Source organism: Arachis duranensis, chromosome 4, assembly GCF_000817695.3.
Source record: "Arachis duranensis cultivar V14167 chromosome 4, aradu.V14167.gnm2.J7QH, whole genome shotgun sequence".
In the NCBI taxonomy this organism is placed as follows: Eukaryota; Viridiplantae; Streptophyta; class Magnoliopsida; order Fabales; family Fabaceae; genus Arachis; species Arachis duranensis.
The window spans coordinates 38,492,854-38,497,726 of NC_029775.3; the positions used below are offsets into that span (position 1 = coordinate 38,492,854).

General features: G+C 41.0%; 1 non-coding gene across 1 annotated transcript; it reads right to left on the reverse strand.

The window, feature by feature from the left end:
- Positions 1-333: 333 nt before the first annotated feature.
- On the reverse strand, positions 334-441 carry LOC127747397 (small nucleolar RNA R71). The gene has a single exon (XR_008009196.1). It is a non-coding gene; the product is annotated as a small nucleolar RNA R71 (small nucleolar RNA).
- Between the last annotated feature and the right edge of the window lie 4,432 nt (positions 442-4,873).

Sequence of the window (4,873 nt, forward strand, 5' to 3'; positions counted from 1 at the left end):
GACTTCTATGGGAGAAGCATCTCTATCCCTACCATTGGAGCAAACAACTTTGAGCTTCAACCTCAATTAGTTTCTCTAATGCAACAGAATTGCAAGTTTCATGGACTTCCATTGGAAGATTCTCATCAGTTTCTAGCTGAGTTCTTGCAAATCTGTGACACTGTTAAGACCAATGGGGTTGACCCTGAGGTCTACAGAGTTATGCTATTCCCTTTTGTTGTAAGAGACAGAGCTAGGACATGGTTGGACTCACAACCCAAAGAAAGCCTGAACTCTTGGCAAAAGCTAGTCAATGCCTTCTTGGCAAAGTTCTTTCCACCTCAAAAATTGAGTAAGCTTAGAGTGGAAGTCCAAACCTTCAGACAGAAGGAAGGTGAATCCCTCTATGAAGCTTGGGAAAGATACAAACAATTGATCAGGAAGTGTCCTTCTGACATGCTTTCTGAGTGGAGCATCATAGGTATCTTCTATGATGGTCTGTTTGAACTGTCCAAGATGTCATTGGATAGTTCTACTGGAGGATCTCTTCATCTGAAGAAGACGCCTACAGAAGCTCAAGAACTCATTGAAATGGTTGCAAATAACCAATTCATGTACACTTCTGAAAGGAATCCTGTGAACAATGGGACGAATCAGAAGAAATGAGTTCTTGAGATTGATACCCTGAATGCTATATTGGCTCAGAACAAAATATTGACTCAGCAAGTCAATATGATTTCTCAAAGTCTGTCTGGAATGCAAGCTGCACCAGGCAGTACTAAAGATGCTTCATCTGAAGAAGAAGCTTATGATCCTGAGAACCCTTCAATGGAAGAGGTGAATTACATGGGAGAACCCTATGGAAACACCTATAATCCTTCATGGAGAAATCATCCAAACCTCTCATGGAAGGATCAACAGAGACCTCAACAAGGTTTCAACAATAACAATGGTGGAAGAAACAGGTTTAGCAATGGCAAGCCTTTTCCATCATCTTCTCAACAACAGACAGAGAATTCTAAGCAGAACAACTCTGACTTAGCAACCATGGTCTCTGATCTAATCAAAACCACTCAAAGTTTCATGACTGAAACAAGGTCCTCCATTAGGAATTTGGAGGCACAAGTGGGACAGCTGAGCAAGAAAATTACTGAACTCCCTCCTAGTACTCTTCCAAGCAATACAGAAAAGAATCCAAAAGGAGAATGTAAGGCCATTAACATGGCCGAACAAGGAGACGAGGAAGAAGCAGTGAACGCCACTGAGGAAGACCTCAATGGACGTCCACTGGTCTCCAATGAGTTCCCCAATGAGGAACCATGGGAATCTGAGGCTCACACTGAGAGATTCCAATGGATTTACTTCTGCCATTCATGAGCTCTGATGAGTATTCTTTCTCTGAAGAGGATGAGTATGTCACTGAAGAGCAAGTTGCTAAATACCTTAGAGCAATCATGAAGCTAAATGACAAGTTATTTAGTAATGAGACTTGGGAGGATGAAACCCCTTTGCTCACCAAAGAACTGGATAACTTGACTAGGCAAAGATTACCTCAAAAGAGACAGGACCCTGGGAAGTTCTCAATACATTATACAGTAGGCACCATGACCTTCAAGAAGGCTTCGTGTGACCTAGGGTCAAGCATAAATCTCATGCCTCTATCTGTAATGGAGAAGCTAGGGATCTTTGAGGTGCAAGCTACAAAAATCTCTCTAGAGATGGCAGACAATTCAAGAAAATAAGCTTATGGACTTGTAGAGGATGTTATGGTAAAAGTTGAAGACCATTACATCCCTGCTGATTTCATAGTTCTAGAGACTGGGAAGTGCATGGATGAATCTATCATCCTTGGCAGACCCTTCCTAGCCACAGCAAAGGCTGTGATTGATGTTGACAGAGGAGAATTGATCATTCAAGTGAATGAAGAATCCCTTGTGTTTAAGGCTCAAGGATATCCCTCTGTCACCATGGAGAGGAAGCATGAAGAGCTTCTCTCAAAACAGAGTCAAACAGAGCCCCCACAGTCAAACTCTAAGTTTGGTGTTAGGAGGCCACAACTAACTTCTAAGTTTGGTGTTGAACCCCCACATTCAAACTCTAAGTTTGGTGTTGGGAGGTTCCAACATTGCTCTGAGCATATGTGAGGCTCCATAAGAGCCCACTGTCAAGCTACTGACATTAAAGAAGTGCTTGTTGGGAGGCAACCCAATATTATATTTATCTATTTTTCCTTTGTTATTTTATGTTTTCTGTAGGTTGATGATCATGGAAAGTCACAAAATTAATTGAAAAAGCAAAAACATAATGAAAAACAGAAAGAAAAATAGCACACCCTAGAGGAAGACCTTGCTGGCATTTAAACGCTAGTAAGGGCAGCAAATGGGCGTTTAACGCCCAGTCTGGCACCATTCTGGGCGTTTAATGCCAGAAAGGGGCACCAGACTGGCGTTAAACACCAGGAAAGGGTAAGAAGTTGGCGTTAAACGCCAGAAATGGGCACCAGCCCGGCGTTTAACGCCATAATTGGCACAGAGAGCATTTTTGCTCGCCACTTGGTGCAGGGATGAATTTTCCTTGACACCTCAGGATCTGTGGACCCCACAGAATCCCCACCTACCCCACCACTCTCTCTCTTCTTCTCCCATTCACCAATCACCTCAAAACCTCTTTCCCAAAAACCGCTCACCTATCAAATCCCACTACTCTCTTCACCACTCACATCCATCCTTCATAAAACCACACCTACCTCACCATTCAAATTCAAACCACTTTCCCTCCCAAACCCACCCTCCCATAGCCGAACCTTACCCCGCTCTCCACTCCTATATAAACCCATCTTCACTCCTTCATTTTCACACAACCTAAACACTACTTCTCCCCCTTTGGCCGACCACAAAGCCATCTCCATCTCCTTCATTTCTTCTTCTTCTACTCTCTTCTTTCTTCTTTTGCTCGAGGACGAGCAAACCTTTTAAGTTTGGTGTGGTAAAAGCATTGCTTTTTATTTTTCCATACCAACCCCATTCAACAAGTCGGAATCTTGATGGTTCAAGAGTTCTATGCCAATGCATGGATCACCAAGAACCATGACCAAAGTGTGAACCTGAATCCAAAGAATTATCTTACTATGGTTCGGGGGAAATACTTGGATTTTAGTCCGGAAAGTGTAAGGTTGGCATTCAATTTGCCCATGATGTAAGGAGATGAATATCCTTACACTAGAAGGGTCAACTTTGATCAAAGGTTGGACCAAGTCCTCATAGTCATTTGTGAAGAGGGCGCTCAATGGAAGAGAGATTCAAAAGAAAAGCCGGTTCAACTGAGAAGGCATGACCTCAAGCCCGTGGCTAGAGGATGGTTGGAGTTTATCCAACGCTCAATCATTCCCACTAGCCACCGGTCCAAAGTTAGTATAGACCGGGCTATCATGATTCATAACATCATGATTGGAGAGGAAGTAGAAGTTCATGAGGTTATAGCCCAAGAACTTTATAAGGTGGCGGACAAGTCCTCTACCTTGGCAAGGTTAGCCTTTCCTCATCTCATTTGTCACCTCTGTTATTCAGTTGAAGTTGACATAGAGGGAGACATCCTCATTGATAAGGACAAGCCCATCACTAAGAAAAGGATGGAGCAAACAAGAGTCCCCTCTCATAATGAAATCCCTGAGATACCTCAAGGGATGCACTTTCCTCCACAAAACTATTGGGAGCAAATCAATACCTCCCTAGGAGAATTGAGTTCCAACATGGGGCAACTAAGGGTGGAGCACCAAGAACATTCCATTCTCCTCCATGAAATTAGAGAAGGTCAAAGAATCATGAGAGAGGAGCAACAAAGACAAGGAAGAGACATTGAGGAGCTCAAGTACTCCATAAGATCTTCAAGAGTAAGAACAAGCCGCCATCACTAAGGTGGACCCGTTCTTTAATTCCTTGTTTTCTATTTTCCTGTTTTTCGAAAAATCATGCTTATGTTTATCTATGTTTGTGTCTTTTGATCATTAGTGTCTTAGTGTCTATGCCTTAAAGTTATGAATGTCCTATGAATCCATCACCTTTCTTGAATGAAAAATGTTCTTAATTGAAAAAGAGAAGTATTGCATGAATTTTAAATTTTATAACAGATTAATTATTTTGATGTGGTGACAATATTTTGGTTTCTGAATGTATGCTTGAACAGTGCATAAATCTTTTGAATGTGTTGTTCATGAATGTTGGCTCTTGAAAGAATGATGAAAAAGGAGACATGTTACTGAGGATCTGAAAAATCATAAAAATGATTCTTGAAGCAAGAAAAAACAGTGAATACAAAAAAAAGGAGAAAGAGAAAAAGAAAGAAAAAGAAAGAAATAAAAGTGTGATCCAAGGCAAAAAGAGTGTGCTTAAGAACCCTGGACACCTCTAATTGGGGACTCTAGCAAAGCTGAGTCACAATCTGAAAAGGTTCACCCAATTATGTGTCTGTGGCGTGTATGTATCCGGTGGTAATATTGGAAGACAAAGTGCTTTGGGCCACGGCCAAGACTCATAAAGTAGCTGTGTTCAAGAATCATCATACTTAACTAGGAGAATCAATAACACTATATGGATTCTGAGTTCCTATAGAAGCCAATCATTCTGAATTTCAAAGGATAGAGTGAGATGCCAAAACTGTTCAGAGGAAAAAAGCTAAAGCCCCGCTCATCTAATTAATACTGATCTTCATAGATGTTTTTGGAGTTCATTGCATATTCTCTTCCTTTTATCTTATTTTATTTTCAGTTGCTTGGGGACAAGCAACAATTTAAGTTTGGTGTTGTGATGAGCGGATAATTTATACGCTTTTTGGCATTGTTTTTAGTATGTTTTTAGTATGATCTAGTTAGTTTTTAGTATATTTTTATTAGTTTTTA